Source organism: Saccopteryx bilineata, chromosome X (genome assembly GCF_036850765.1).
Source record: "Saccopteryx bilineata isolate mSacBil1 chromosome X, mSacBil1_pri_phased_curated, whole genome shotgun sequence".
NCBI classification, from domain to species: domain Eukaryota; kingdom Metazoa; phylum Chordata; class Mammalia; order Chiroptera; family Emballonuridae; genus Saccopteryx; species Saccopteryx bilineata.
In genome coordinates, this window is record NC_089502.1 from 107,874,670 (window position 1) to 107,891,754 (window position 17,085).

Consider the following 17,085-nt stretch of genomic DNA (forward strand, 5'->3'; position numbering starts at 1 on the left):
CATATGAGAGTTGATGCTTCCTGCTCATCCCTCCTTCTCTCTCTTCCCTCTCTAAAATGAATAGATAAAATCTAAACAAATAAAAATAAGAGAAAGGGTCTTTGTAGATATAATTATCTTGAGATGAAATCATCTTGGATTGCCCAAACCCAGTGGCTAATGTTCTTTGAGGAAAAAGTAAAAGACCTACAAAAGAGGAGAAGACCATGTGAAGATGGAGGCAGAGATTGGAGTAATATCAGTCTTCCAGCTTCTATGACTGTGAGAGAATAAATTTCTGTTGTTTAAAGCCACCCAGGCCCTGACTGGTTAGCTCAGTTGGTTAAGAGCATGATCCCGAAATGACAAGGTTGTGGGTTCAATCCCAGGTCAGGGTACACATGGGAAGCAACCAAAGAATGTACAACTGAGTGGAACAACAAATGAATGCTTCCCCCCCCCCAATCTCTCCCTTCCTCTCTGTCTCTTTAAAAATCAATCAATAAATGTAAAAGATTAAGCCCTGGCCAGATAGCGCAGGTGACTGGAGCATCATCCTCAGAGCGCAGAGGTTGCTGGTTTGATTCCCCAGTCAGGGCCCATACAGGAGCGCTTGAAGCTCCTGTCTCTCTCCCTACCTTTCTCAAAAATATTTTTTAATTAAATAAAAAAGCCACCCAATTTGGAATAATTTGTTATGGTAGCCCCAGGAAACTAATATACCCTCTCATTAAGAGTAAAAGCCTCTTGCCTGTTTAGGACTACTCCAGGTACATTTCCCCCTCATCTTTAAATGTACCTTGTTCATTGTCTCCTCACTAGAATATTAGCCTTATGAAGCTAGGAAATTTTTGTTTTGTTCACTGCTATATACTCAGCACCTAGAAGATGTGCAGTAAATATTTGTTGAATGAATCTATGTCTTTTGAACTCAGGAACCCCATGGACCTTTCCTTATCAGCAGAAAGAGGTCCTCCTCCCCTTATGATGAAGCTGATCCTGTGTTTCTTAGAGATCTTGTAATGAAATCACCTGGTCAGTTGCCAAGCAAGGGGGTGTCAATTTTCCTTGTGCCCAACTCCTCCTATCCCTCATTGTCTCCATTCCCAACTCTCGGAGAGGTGAAAATGTTGGAATGGAATTGTCATGTACATCCCACTGGCACACCTCTTAACTACATCCCCTGAGAGGTCTTTGAGAGGACATTCCTTTCACCAAAACACTTAGACATGCTTTGGTGAAAATTCTGGAAAACGAGTCTGGGAAAGGAGTCAGGAAGCGTTGTCATGGAAACAGGCTTGCTCTCTCAGTGGAAATGATGAGATCCTGTAGCAGCAAACACCAAGTAGTGGCATTAAATCTTTTTTTTTTTTTCTGAAGCTGGAAACGGGGAGAGACAGTCAGACAGACTCCCCCACATGCGCCTGACAGGGATCCACCCGACACGCCCACCAGGGGGCGACACTCTGCCCACCAGGGGACGATGCTCTGCCCCTCCAGGGCGTCACTCTGCCACGACCAGAGCCACTCTAGCGCCCAGGCCGGGCCATCTCTGCTCCAATGGAGCCTTGGCTGCGGGAGGGGAAGAGAGAGACAGAGAGGAAGGAGGGGGAGTGGAGAAGCAAATGGGCGCTTCTCCTATGTGCCCTGGCCGGGAATCGAACCTGGGTCCCCCGCACGCCAGGCCGACGCTCTACTGCTGAGCCAAGCGGCCAGGGCCGGCATTAAATCTTATGGAGACCCTGGCCACGTAGCTCAACTGGTTAAGAGTGTCATCCCATAGTGCCAAGGTTGTGGGTTTGATCTCTGGCCAGGACACATACAAGAAACAAATGATGGCATGACTAGGTGGAAAAACAAATCTCTCTCGAGGACACACACTCTCTCTCCCCTTTCCCTTCCCCTTCCCCTCTTTCTAAAAAAAAAAAAAAACAAAAAAAAAAACAACCTCATAGAAACAGGATGGGTGTCATCATAAACAGCAGACTGGCAGCTGGAATCAGCATGGGTTCTCCCTACGGACCTTTGGTGGTGGCTAATTGATCATGGTATCCTGTTAATAGGCCACCTGTAGTGGACCATGATCTGTATAACCCCTACAACCAACAACAAAAACTCTAGGTATGGTGAATGGCAGCCTGCCCTGAATGGAAAACAGACCTAGTCAGTTCACAGGCTCAGAGCCCTCAAGTGAAGGTGAGACCAGGTTCATGTAACAACACTACGATGTATACTGTGTTTTGTACCTTCCTCCTACTTTCTGCTGAGGGCATAGAATGCAACTGTGATCCAGGGGTCAGTAATTAAGTCTTAGTCCATGTCCCTTTCCGACCTGGGCCAGTTCACCCCTCCTTAGGCAACCTGGTGGTCCCCCACTCCTGGGAGGTCACCATATTGATGCTGAACTTAGTGTGGACACCCGATCGACATAGCGCACTACAGCCCAGAACTCCTGGGCTCAAGCAATCCTCCTGCCTCAGCCTCCCAAGTAGCTGGGACTATAAGCACGCGCCACCTCGCCCAGCAGTCCATGTCCCTTTCATTGTGGACCCCTGGTGTCTCTTTTCTCAGTTCCTGAATGCATAAATTAGAATAAACACAGTTGGCAGATGGAAAAATCCCCACAGGGGCTTCCTGACTCAAGTACTGGGGACAATTACTGACATAAAGGTCAAAAGGAAGCCCCTAGCAGTCTCCCTTCAATTGTCTGTTCCATTATCATAATTAAGTCCCCAGGGACTGACTTGATGATCTCACTGTCCACCAAGACATCATGCTGGTCCACGACATTAATGACATCATGCTGACTGGGTCTGATGCATAGGAAGTAGCAAATACTTCACCACAGGATGAGAGTTAAGCCCCAGGAAAATTCAGGGACCCAACACCTCCAAGAAATTTCTGAGCATCCAGTGGGCTGAGGCATATTGAGATGGTCCCTCTAAAGAGAGAAACAATTTGGTGTGCCTCAACCCTACTGCCACTAAGAAAGAAGCACAGTGGTTGGTGGGCCTCTTTCTGGAGGAAGCATACCCCCTTAGGATGTTACACAGAGGCTTTTCCACACTTTGGGAAGAGAATCACAGCTCAGGCCTCTGAAATTTGGGATAAAAATAAAGTTAAGATACACACACACATTCACACACTAATTTGCTGGATAAAAGGTCCCTGACTTGTTTTTGTCACTGATTGAAAATGAATAATGCACTGGCTAGAGAGCTCAGTTGGTTGGAGCATCGTCCTGAAGCGCAAAGGTTGCCAGTTTGATCCCACTCGGGGCACACACAGGAACAGATCCATGATGTTCTTCTCTCCCTCTCTCTCTCTCTCTCTCCACCCCCGGCCCCTCTGTGTAAAATCAATAAAATATTTAAAAAAAAAAAAAAGAATATGAATGACCATGTAATACAAGTCATCTTAAGACCTGAACTGCACATCATGACCTGGGCATTTTTTGACCAACCAAACCATGAAGTCAGGAATGAGCAGCAGCACTCCCCCATCATCACGTACAATGGTGCAGCTGCTGAGGGAGAGCGCGGCAGCTCCTCAGAGGGCTAAACAAAGTGCCATATGACTCAGCAGTTCCATTCCTAGGTGTATATGCCCAAAAGACATGAAAACAGGGACTCAGCCTGACCAGGCGGTGGCGCAGTGGATAGAGCATCGGACTGGGTTGCGGAGTACCCAGGTTCAAGACCTCGAGGTCGCTGGCTTGTGCACCGGCTCATCTGGTTTGAGCAAAAAAAAAAAAAAAAAAAAAGCTCACCAGCTTGAGCCCAAGGTCACTAGCTCAAGCAAGGGGTCACTCGGTCGTCTGTAGCCCCCATGTCAAGGCACATATGAGAAAGCAATCAATGAACAGCTAAGGTGTCACAACAAAAAACTGATTATTGACGCTTCTCATCTCTCTCCATTCCTGTCTGTCTGTCCCTATCTGTCCCTCTCTCTAATGTCGGGGACTTCTACCGCAGGATTCACAGTAGCCATAAAGTAGAAACAACCCGAATGTCCATGTACAGTTGAATTAAGAAACAAAATGTAGTCTATCCAATGCAATGAAATATTATTCAGCCATAAAATGAAGTACTAATACATGCTACAGCAAGGAGGAACCTCAAAAACATCATGCTAAATCAGAATAGTATGGCCTAACACGCAGCTGTCAACATCATGCTAAATCAAATAAGCCAAACACATAGAAACAAATACAAGGGTGAACAAAAGTAGATTTACAGTTGTGAGTGCGCGAAACATAATTTATTCTTTTATTACATATTTTTTCAGATGAACAACTGTAAACCTACTTTTGCCCACCCCAGTATTGTATGATTTAATGCAGGGGTCCCCAAACTTTTTACACAGGGGGCCAGTTCACTGTCCCTCAGACTGTTGGAGGGCCAGACTATAAAAAAAAACTATGAACAAATCCCTATGCACACTGCACATATCTTATTTTAAAGTAAAAAAAAACAAAACCAGAACAAATACAATATTTAAAATAAAGAACAGGCCTGACCTGTGGTGGCGCAGTGGATAAAGCATCAACCTGGAATGCTGAGGTTGCTGGTTCAAAACCCTGGGCTTGCCCAGTCAAGGCACATATGGGAGTTGAAGCTTCCTGCTCCTCCCCCCTTCTCTCTCTTTCTCTCTCTCTCTCTCCTCTAAAATGAATAAATAAACAAAAATAATTTAAAAAATAAAAATAAAAAATAAAATAAAATAAAATAAAGAACAAGTAAATTTAAATCAACAAACTGACCAGTATTTCAATGGGAACTGTGGGCCTGCTTTTGGCTAATGAGATGGTCAATGTGCTCCTCTCATTGACCACCAATGAAAGAGGTGCCCCTTCTGGAAGTGCAGCGGGGGCCGGATAAATGGCCTCAGGGGGCCGCATGCGGCCCGCGGCCGTAGTTTGGGGACCCCTGATTTAATGCATATGAAATAACTGGAATAAGCATCTTTACATGGGCAATAGGCACATGAATGAGGAATTTTCCAGCCATCCAGTCACCCTTAACTATCGAGTCATTTCAGCTGCATCTCCAGACATGATGGAGCAGAAAGAAAATATTCTCATTGTGTCCTGTCTGAAATCCTCAACATAATCTGCCAGCAGAATAACAAACCATCTCAAAACTTAGTGCCATTAAACAGCCATTTTATTATGCTGACAGGTTCCAATTGTGCTAAGACCTTAGCTTTAAAGGTCTGATTTCACTGGATCAGAAGCAACTTCTACACATGGCCTTTCCCTGTGGCTCGGACTTCCTTATAGCACCGCAGCCTCAGAGTAGTCAGATTCTGTACTTGGTGGCTCAGGGATCCAAAAGCAAATGTTAGGGAGGCTAAGGCATAAAACTGCATAACCTTTTGTGTCTTTGCCTTGGAATTCTCAAAGCATCATTGCTGTTGTATTGTGTGGTTGAAGCACTCACAAGCCTACCCAGGGTCAAAGGGAGGTGGCATCAACCCCATCTTTCAATGAGTGGAGTGTCAAAGAATTTTGGAGCCCTGGTTTAAAACTGCCACATTTCCCAAGACCTAACCAACTGCTGTGCAGGCCAAACTGGCGAATTAAATGGGAATGATATAGAAATGTCTTCTGCATTTTGAAGTCTTTGATGATGGAAATAACTGTTGACATTGTCCCCTAAGTATGCAATATTTCTTTTAACTTACACTTTGGCAGGAAGGTAGAGGAAGCTGGCGGGGGGGTTCCACGTGCGTCTTTCTGCCATAATTACCTCATTTCATGAATCAAGAAATCAATGGGGGATTCTGCTGATTTATTTTATTTTATTTTATTAATTTGTTTATTTATTTATTTTGACAAAGACAGAAAGAGAGTCAGGGACAGATAGGGACAGACAGACAGGAAGGGAGAGAGATGAGAAGCATCAATTCTTTCTTTCAGCTCCTCAGTTGTTCATAGATTGCGTTCTCATATGTGCCTTGATGGGGGGGGGCTAGAGCAGAGTGAGTGACCCCTTGCTCAAGCCAGAGATTATGGGCTTAAGCCAGCAACCATGGGGTCATGTCTATGATCCTATGCTCAAGCCAGTGACCCTACGCTCAAGCTGGTAAACCCATATTCAAGCTGGATGAGCCTACACTCAAGCCAGTGACCTCGGGGTTTTGAACCTGGGTCCTCCACATGCCAGTCTGATGCTCTATCCACTGTGGCATCACCTGGTCAGGCTTTGCTGAGTTCTTTAAATTAAAATTTTTATGTATTAATTTTAGAGGAGAAAGAGAGAAGGGGGGGCAAGGAGCAAGAAGTATCAACTCATAGTTGCTTCTTGTATTTGCCTTGACCAGGCAAGCCCAGGGTTTCAAATTGGTGACCTCAGCGTTCCAGGTCGATGGTCTATCCACTGCACCACCATAGGTCAGGCTGCTGAGTTATTTATTTATTTATTTATTTATTTTTAATTCTAGTCATTCTGATAGGTATATAGTGGTATCTCATTGTGGTTTTAATAGGCATTGCCTTAATTACTAATGATATTGAACATTTTTCCATATGCTTATTTGCCATCTCTATATCGTATTCAGTAAAATATCTCTTCATATGTTTTATCTATTTTCTAATTAGATTATTAGAGTTATTATACTGTTGAATTTTGAGAGTTCTTCATATATTCTTTTTTTTTTTTTTAACAGAGACAGAGAATCAGAGAGAGGGATAGACAGGGACAGACAGACAGGAACGGAGAGAGATGAGAAGCATCAATCATCAGTTTTTCGTTGCGACACCTTAGTTCATTGATTGCTTTCTCATATGTGCCTTGACCGTGGGCCTTCAGCAGACTGAGTAACCCCTTGCTCAAGCCAGCGACCTTGGGTCCAAGCTGGTGAGCTTTGCTCAGAGCAGATGAGCCTGCGCTCAAGCTGGCAACCTCAGGGTCTTGAACCTGGGTCCTCTGCATCCCAGTCCAACGCTCTATCCACTGTGCCACCGCCTGGTCAGGCTCTTCATATAGTCTTGATATGAGTCTTTTGGCAAATATATGGTTTGCAAACATTTTCTCCCAGTATTTCTATATTTTCAACAAGGTATTTTGTAGAGCAAAAGTTTTAATTTTGATAAAGTCCAATTTACCATTTTTTTCTTTTATGGCTTGTGCTTTTGGTATCATGTCTAAGAACACATCACCAGGTCCTAGGTTTCAAATATTTCTCACATGTTATCTAATCAAAGTTTTATAGTTTTACATTTTACACATAAATAAATGATACAATTTTAGTTATATTTTATATAAGGTATAAGATTTTGGTTAAAGTTTTTTCTTTTTTGGTTTTCATTTTGTTTTGTTTTGCCCATGTGTGTCCAATTGCTCCAGCACCTTATATTGAAAAGACTGTCCTTCATCCACTGAATTGCCTTTGTCAAAGACCAGTTTGGCTAATTTATATGAGTTTATTTCTGGGTCCTCTATTTCATTCCACATATCTATGTGTCCATTCATCTACCAATATCACAAGTCTTGATTACTTTATCCATATTATACGCCTTAAAGTTGTGTAAAGAGTTTTGTGTGTTGATCCTGTATCTTGCAGACTGCTAAAATACATTAATTATGGGAATTTTCTGTAGATTCCTTGGGATTTTCTATGAAGATAATTATATCATCTATAAAGCAGGGCAGTTCTATTTCTTCCTTCCCAGTCTCTGTGTTTTTGTTTCTTTTTTCTTTTTATTCTTTTTTTGCCTTATCTCACTGGCTAGAACTTCCAGTACTATGTTGAACAAGAGTAGTGAGAGTAGATATCCTTGTCTGTTCCCAGTCTTAAAAAGCGAGTGTCTAGTTTTTCACCATTAAGTATGATGTTAGTCATATATCTTTTATAGATGTCCATTAACAAGTTGAGAAAGTTCCCTCTCTGCTCCTAGTTTTTGTCATGAATTGGTGTTGAGTTTTGTCAAATGTTTGTTCTACATCAATAGATATAATCATGTGACTTTTCTTCTTTTGCTTATTAATGTGGCAGATTGCATTGATTTGTTTTCATATATTAAACAAGCATTGCAGCTCTGGGATAAACCCCACCTGGTCATGGTGTATAAATTTTTATATATTTGTAAATTCTACTTATTACCATTTTGTTGAGGTGTTTTTTATAAAGCTGATTAAAAAAAATCATTGATTGATTTCAGAGAGAGAAGAAGAGAGAAAGAAAGAGACAGAAACATCAATCTGTTCTTGTATGTGCCCTGATCAGTGATTGAACTGGCAAAATTCTGTGTCATATTTTTGGTCAAGTTTCCATTAAAAAGTACTGATTTTAAAAACTAATAACTTAAAAACTGCCACAAAAAGAAAACCAAATGGTCCATAAAACATTTTCCTTTTCTTCTGAAGATTTTACGATGTATTGTAATCATTAACTAGTTTTATTTTTTAAGATGTTATTTATTGATTTTACAAAGTGAGAATGAGGAGGTAAAAGAATCAACCCATAGTTGCTTCACTTTAGTTGTTCATTGGTTGCTCATCATATGTGCCGTGACTGGGCAAGCCCAGGGTTTTGAACCAGCGATTTCAACATTCTAGGTTGACACACTATCCACAGGCCAAGCAACAGACACATTCTTTTTTTTTTTTTCTGAACTGAGAAGTGGGGAGCAAGAGAGACAGACTCCTGCGTGTGTCTGACTGGGATCCACCTGGAAAGCCCACTAGAGGGTAATGCTCTGCTCATCTGGGGCATTGCTCTGTTGCAACTGGAGCCATTCTAGTGCCTGAGGCAGAGGCCATGGAGCTATCCTTAGCCCCTGGGCCAAGTTTGCTCCAATGGAACCTTGGCTGCGGGAGGGGAAGAGAGACAGAGAGAAAGGAGACGGGGAAGGGTGGAGAAGCAGATGAGCAGTTCTCCTGTGTGCCCTGGCTGGGAATCAAACCCGAGACTTCCACATGCTGGGCCGGTACTCTACCACTGAGACAACCGGCCAGGGCCCCAGACACATTCTTGACATTGAAGGTCACATCGTCCCCAGGAAGAGCTTCACTCAAAGTTTTATAATGCATTTCAACAGAATGCATCCGCTGTAATATTGACTGAAGCCATGCCAGGTTTAAAAACACCAGTCTCCACTGGGCCCACAGGGATGATGCCAATACCACCAATTTTGTAGACATCCTAGAGGGGCAAATACAAGAGCTTGTCAGCTGAATCAGCTGGTGGCAGGACGCCATCTTTGTGAATGACTTTCCATCCCTTGAACCAAGGCATGTAAGCACTTGGCTTCAGCATGTTGTCACCATTCGAACCAGAAATTGATACCAATGCTACTGTGTCAGGGTTGTAGCCAATTTTCTTAATATATGTGCTGACATCCTTAATGATTTTCTCATATGTCTTCTGGCTGTAGGGTGGCTCAGTGTGTAAGCCAGAAAGGCATGCCTGCAGGTCTGCCCATTCTTGGAGATACCTACTTCAAATTCACCAACACCACCAACAACAATCAGGACAACATAGTCATCCTGAGATCTGCCTGTAATCATGTTTTTGATAAAGTCTCTGTGTCCTGAGGCATCAATAATGGTCACATAATACTTGCTGATATTGAATTTCTTCAGGGATATATCAGTGATGTTACCATAATAATGTGCGCTTTCAGTTTATTCAAGACCCGGGCATACTTGAAAGAGCCTTTCTCCATCTCAGTAGTCTTCTCAAATTTTTTGATGTGTCTTTTGTCAAACCCACCTCATTTGTATGCCACATAGCCAGTAGTGGTAGACTTCTCTGAATCTACATGTCTAATGACAACGATGTTGGTATAAATCTTTTTTATTTTGACTTAGATTTAGTGGTGGTATTCATGACACCTGTGTTCTAGTGGTAAACCTCTTTCAAAAAGCCATACTATTTGAAATGTAACAATACAGATATGACATCAGGATTTTTTCATAAGACATGAAAAAGCCTATCATTGACAATAATAAAGTTAACATTTTATATTTCAGATGGAAATTAGGTTTCTTTCACTCTCAGAGAAGTACTTTATAGATGTCCGTTAGAGGCAAGAAAAAAAAATAGTTTCCCTATCTGAAATTGTACCATGACAATCTAAGTCTTTAATTCATGTACTTCATAGATTATATGAACAAGAAGTGGGTGGGAGGGGAGGAATATAGGAAGGCATGACCCTCTCCCTTATTATTGGCCTTCCACACACATATAAGCTCTCTCTCCATGTCTGTTCCTAATCCAGAAATAGGAGAGACATTTTATTTTCAACTTTTCTTTCTTTTCACAAAGAATAAGTTAGATGCATGGCCATGTTGTCCATCATAACATTATTGAAACAGAAACTCTTTCATAATAGTGGACATTTATTGTCACAAATTCTTCTTGTTATAAGATTTACAGTAGTTAATAAACTGCCAAACTAATAATATTTTAAATAAATAATAAATTGGGAAGCCACAAAGGGAATACAGGTACTGAAAACCAATTTTTTTTTTTATGTGCCTTGACCGCGGACCTTCAGCAGACCAAGTAACCCCTTGCTTGAGCCAGCGACGTTGGGCTCAAGCTGGTGAACTTTTTGCTCAAACCAGATGAGCCCTCGCTCAAGCTGGCGACCACGGGGTCTCGAACCTGAGTCTTTCCGCATCCCAGTCCGACACTCTATCCACTGCGCCACCACCTGGTCAGGCTGAAAACCATTTTCTACTTAAAATATCTTCTCTCGCTAAGCTGGAGTGCAAAGATGCTGGGATGGTGTATATGAAAGAAGAACAAAAATTGTAATATAAAGAGGTCATCTTTCCCTAGAAATTTAGGAGGACTGTGAAGGAGAAACATGGGTTCCTCTAGGAAAGGGAACAATACACTCTGAAAGATGCAGGTATCACATCCTTATTTAACCTACTACCTGGTTAGCCTGGAGACGAATAGTGCGTAATTGTAAAATTAATCAGATCATGACTTGAATTGAAGCTATTCTGGATGATGTTGTTTTCCTAGAGCAAGTCAACACAGACCCTGGCATGTGGTAAGCAGCTATTTGTCTGAGAAGTGCTGCATTCTAATTATCAGAGACTATCAGAACCATATTGCTTTCATCTGGAAAAAACAGAAGTCTGACTTTAGTGCCTTTGTTTTTTATTTATTTATTTATTTATTTATTTTTATTTTTTTAATTTTCCAAAGCCGGAAACGGGGAGAGACAGTCAGACAGACTCCCGCATCGGCCCAACCGGGATCCACCCGGCACGCCCACCAGGGGCGATGCTCTGCCCACCAGGGGGCGATGCTCTGCCCCTCTGGGCATCGCTCTGCAGAGACCAGAGCCACTCCAGTGCCTGGGGCAGAGGCCAAGGAGCCATCCCCAGCGCCCGGGCCATCTTTGCTCCAATGGAGCCTCGGCTGCGGGAGGGGAAGAGAGAGACAGAGAGGAAGGAGAGGGGGGGTTGGAGAAGCAAATGGGCGCTTCTCCTATGTGCCCTGGCCGGGAATTGAACCCAGGCCGCCCCGCACGCCAGGCCGACGCTCTACCGCTGAGCCAACTGACCAGGGCTGACTTTAGTGCCTTATTTCAGGGCTATGTCTGTCCTCTGGCTCACTGTCATAATCCAAGGTGAATGGAACTTTTTATTTATTCTTTTTAAAAATTATTTTTATTTATTCATTTTAGAGGAGAGAGAGAGAGAGAGAAGAGGGGGGAGGAGCAGGAAGCATCAACTCCTATATGTGCCCCGACCGGGCAAGCCCAGGGTTCTAAACCACCGACCTCAACGTTCCAGGTCGATGCCTGATCCACTGTGCCACCACAGGTCAGGCCTTATTTATTCTTTTTTTAAAGATTTTATTTATTCACTTAGAGAGGAGAGAGAGAGAGAGAAGAGGAAGGAGTAGGAAGCATCAACTCCCATATGTGCCTTGACCAGGCAAGTCCAGGCTTCCAAACTGGCAACCTCAATGTTCCAGGTCGACACTCTATCCACTGCACCACCACAGGTCAGGCCGTGAATGGAACTTGATTGTAGCTACTACAATCATGGTGAACATCTGTCTGGTTCATTACATTGAAGACATTTTGTTTACTAGACCTGGTGTTCAAGAGGTAGCATAGATGCTTTATTAAGACACATATATGCCTGACCAGGCGGTGGCGCAGTGGATGAAATGTCGAACTGGGACGGGGAGGACCCAGGATCGAAACCCCGAGGTTGTTGGCTTGAGCACGGGCTTACCAGCTTGAGCCTGGGGTCGCTGGCTTGAGTGTGGGATCATAGACATGAGCCCAAAGCTTGTTGGCTTGAAGCCCAAAGTTGCTGCCTTGAGCAATGGGTCACTCACTCTGCTGTAGCCACCCCATCAAGGCACATATGAGAACACAATCTATGAACAACTGAGGAGCTGCAACAAAGAATTGATGCTTCTCATCTCTCTCACTTCCTGTCTGTCTGTCCCTATCTGTCTGTCTCTCAGACTCTCTCTCTGTCTCTGTCAAAAAAAAAAAGACACATATATGCAGCCTGACCAGGCAGTGGAGCAGTTCACAGAGCATCAGCCTAGGATGCAGAGGACCCACGTTCGAAACCCCAAGGTTGCTGGCTTGAGTGCACGCGGGGTTGCTGGCTTGAGCGTGGGATCATAGACATGACCCATGGTCACTGGCTTGAGCCCAAAGGTCACTGGCTTGAAGCCTAAGGTGACTGCCTTGAGTCCAAGGTTGCTGGCTTGAGCAAGGGGTCACTCACTCTGCTGTAGCTCCCTCCCACCCCTGTCAAGGCACATATGAGAAAGCAATCAATGAACAACTAAAGTGCCGCAACAAAGAATTGGTGCTTATTTCTCTCCCTGCCTGTCTGTCCCTGTCTGTTTCTCTCTGTTCTTCTTTTTGTCTCCCTCTTAAATAAATAAATAAATAAATGACCCATATATGCTTCCTGACCAGTGGTGGCACAGTTGATAGAACATCAACCTGGGATTCTGATGCTGATGACTCAGGTTCAAAACCCCACAGTCACTGGCTTGAATGCAGGCTCATTTGGCTTGAGTGGAGGCTCACCAGCTTCAGCATGGGGTTGCTGGCTTGAGTGTGAGATCATCAACATGATGCTAAGGTCACTGGCTTGAACCTGAAGGTCACCGCCTTGAATCCCAAGGTCACTGGCTTTAGTCCAAGGTTGCTGGCTTGAGCAAGAGGTCACTGGTTCAGCTTTGACTCCCATGGTCAAGGCATGTATGAGAAGCAATCAATGCACAACTAAAGTGAAGCAACTATGAGTTGATGCTTTTTTTCTCTCTCCCTTTCTGTCTATCCGTCTGTCTGTATGTCAGTCTCTCTCTCTCTCTCTCTCTCTCTCTCTCTCTCTCAAGAAAAAAGGAAAGAGAGTGGGAGATAAAAACCATAAAAACTCAAGAACCTACCCCTCAATGATGTTTTGAGATGGTCTGGACCACGTTGTGTATTCAACAAGTTGCTGTATGTACTTCATACATACTACACAGAAAGAGGCTTTTGGTGGAGCTCTTCAGATTCTGCAGGCAACACATATCACATTTAATTGTGTAACACCAGTGCTTTCAGCAAGCAGGTAATCTGTAAGGTTGTAGGTTTTCAGTAGGACCCAGGGTAAAGAAAGGCTCTGTAGCAAGTCCAGGCCACTTGACCTTTATGATCATGCAGAGCCCTTTGACACACTGGAAGGCTACATGGAGTCTTTGGTAAGTCCCAGTAAGAGAAACTTACAGTGGACACTAGAGTTTTGAAGCAAATAATGTCCTCTATCACAAAAGAAGTATTTTCCCTTTGATCAGCAGCTTCTGGCTTGCTCCTGGGTTGTGGTAAAATCTGAATGCCTGACCATGGGGCACCAAGGCACCATGTAACTTCAACTGCTCCTGAGAAACTGAGTGCTAACTGGTCATACTGTACAAGTGGAGTATTTGAGACCAGACTCAGCAGATCTGGAAGGTACAGCTAAGGTGCTCAAGTAAGTGGCTCACACCTCTGTGGCCTCTACACTTTTCCTTTGACTCACACCTGTAATATCATCGGTATATTGGTTAAGGTCTCAGAAAGAAGCAGATGGTAGACTCGGTGGGTTGAACTGAGGAGAGTATAATGAGGGGATTTCTTTTTTTCTTTTTTTTTTTTTCAGAGGTGAGAGCAAACTTAAGGGAATTCGTAATGAGTGGTGAGGCTCCCAGAGACTGGCACCAATTAATATCGTCACAGTCACTGCATGTGCCCACAGCAGAGACCAACACTGAGTCCCCTATAAGGTGGCAGATTGATGAAATTAGACTACATTTATCTAGAAGGGGAAGCAATTTGTCCTTATTTGGAAAGGCACTTATTGCAAACCCCAGTTCTGCTAGCATTTCTACCCATAGACTTATTGACCCTTATTCACTTTCACAGTATTTCACATAATAGCACTTCCAACCAAGGAAATCATTATACAACAACAGACATGTCAGTCTGACCTGTGGTGGTACAGTGGATAAAGGGTCGACCTGGAACGCTGAGGTCGCTGGTTCGAAACCCTGGGCTTGCCTGGTCAAGGCACATATGGGAGTTGATGCTTCCTGCTCCTTCCCTACTTCTCTCTCTTCTAAAATGAATAAATAAAATCTAATAAATAAATAAATAAAGACGTGCGAGTGTGTTCATGCTGAGAGACTGCACTAGTCTTACCATGTACCTCATTGCTCTGAAGCACTTGGGATGACTGGTCAATTGAAGACTCAGTTACTGAACTAGTCAGGTAAAAATACACTGAAAGGCATAGTTTCTGTCTTACAAGATAAGATAAACACATTGAATTGGTGACCACTATATGATGCTGTTTTTTCACAGCCAGAATTCATGGGTCCAGGAATTAAGAGGTGGAAGTGGACATGACTTTTCTCACTATCACACCTAATAATCAACTCTGAAGTTGTCTCTTTCCAAACCCACAGCTTTGATCTCTGCTGGTCCCCAAGGTAGGAATGCTTCTACCTGGGCCACAACATTGGTTACATAAAAATGCAAGTGGAGATCGCAATTTGGCCATTTATGGATCTTTATGCCATTGAACCAACAGGCAAACCACGAGTCTACTGAACTGGCTTGGATGGCTGATGTTCATTATCATATGGAAACTGGGTTGCTGGGTAAGAAGGACTATATCTTGAATCCAAAAGATCCTCTGGGGCACCTCCTACTGCTATGTCCAGGCAGGACCACTGAGGATTCAGACTTGTTAGGAGTAAAGTTCTGGGTCCAAGATTGCTGGCTTGAGCAAGGGGTCACTGGCTCAGCTTTGACCCCCATGGTCAAGGCATGTATGAGAAGCAATCAATGAACAACTAAAATGAAGCAACTATGAGTTGATGCTTTAATCTCTCTCCCTTTCTGTCCATCCGTCCGTCTGTCTGCCTGTCAGTCTCTCTCTCAAGAAAAAAGGAAAGAGAGTGGGAGATAAAAACCATAAAAACCATTCACCAGGTGGAGGATTCTGACCAGGTGAGGCCCTGGTAGGACAGGGACGGTAGTGGAAGAAGGAAGTTATAAAGGCCAATTATGGTCTTAAGACCAGTTATAGAAATGAGGATTGTAGTAATTCCATGTGTGTATGCATGTGAACTTTTCCAATCTCCCTTCTCTCTATATCTTATACATGTCAAATAAAGGTTGATTGAGGTGACAGAATATTGAGGTGGGATGGTGTCTGAACTAGTAGAATGACTGTCCCCTAGAGATGGTTGCAATGACTGATGGAATTTTCAGCCTCCTGTTTTAAGGAGAGCTTTTGTTCCCACCCAGGGGACCTGGCCTTTAGGGTCTGCCTAGGGCCAGCCGGTAGTGTGTGGGTTCTTGACTTCGTGCAGGAAAAATTTCACAGCACAAGTCCAGGTGATTTTGAGAGTATGTTTATTAAAGCTGGAGTCTGCAAAACAAGGGAGGGCCTAGAATAGAAGCAGCCACGATAAAGAGCCTAAGCAGGGCTGCTTTGGCTCACTGGAAACCTCATGGGCAAAAAATGAGCAGAGAAATGGGGGCCTTGGAGACAGGTACAGGGGGGTATGCCTGGGATAAGCTGCTGCTGCCCACTATCTCCTCGGTTGCACGTCTTGTGAGAACCATTAGAGTTTAAGAGATACACACTTGTGGGGGGTGGGAGGCAGGGGAAGAGGAAATGAAAAGGTGCAGGCTCTGAGGAAAACAAGCTGGGTCCTTTGTTTGGAGGGATTTGAAAGACTGAGTTTAGGGGAGGATTTCAATAGAATATTCATCAACTCTTCCAGGTGTTCCCCCCTACCCCAGAGCTGTAGTCTCCACTGATTGGCCAGCCCCAGGGCTCTGGGCCATCAGCCACACAGCCTGGGGTGCCCACCTGGGTCTGGTGCCAAAACACAATTGAGGCCTAGATGTTATCTCTAAAGAGGTGACACTGCGTCTGGCTGTAAATTGTTCTGCTGGGTTCTTCAGTTATCTGTCTCAATTTCCCCGTTCTACTTTTCAAGGAATTTTCCTAGCTTCTTACTATTCTCACTTTTTAAAACTAGGTTTTTCCATCTGAATCTCTTAGGCAGGAAAGGGGGGAGGGTCAAAGGTTCTTTCTGAGTCTTTTATTTCTTAATAATCAGCTTAAAGTCAGTATCCCAGAAGGCATATTTAGGGGTGGCAAAACTTCCATCCCCCTAAGAACCATTTTTCTATGAACAATTGGAACAGGTAAGTCAAAGAGGAAGCAATGCTTTTCTTACTACCTAACTATATACATAGCAGGTGCGGAGCATGGGTTTCGGCTTTCGGTACCCTGCGGCCCCTGGACCATCCCTTTTGATGTGACTGGTCACGGGTGGGGGTGAAGGCACCGGGGAACGTTCAGTACTGTGCTTTCGCGGGGTTCCTTTCCTGCGCTGTCTCGTGGCCCGCAGAAGGGCCACTCGGCTGAGCTCTTGCTCGAAGGGGCTTCCCGCGCTTTGCAGCCTGCTTCCCCAGCGGTCTCGCGCCGCGGGCGGTGGCGCCCGTCCCCTGTGTGTGTGTGGGGGCGCGGCGGCCGGAGGCGGGGGTCCCGGCTGCCGCACAGGGCGGCGCTGGGCGGGCGGGTGCTGGGCCCGCCCCGTCGGCATCCCTGGCCCGAC

At 44.2% G+C, this 17,085-nt stretch overlaps 1 pseudogene; it reads right to left on the reverse strand.

The window, feature by feature from the left end:
- Window positions 1-5,002: 5,002 nt before the first annotated feature.
- Window positions 5,003-17,073, reverse strand: LOC136317770 (elongation factor 1-alpha 1 pseudogene; annotated as a pseudogene).
- Window positions 17,074-17,085: the final 12 nt, after the last annotated feature.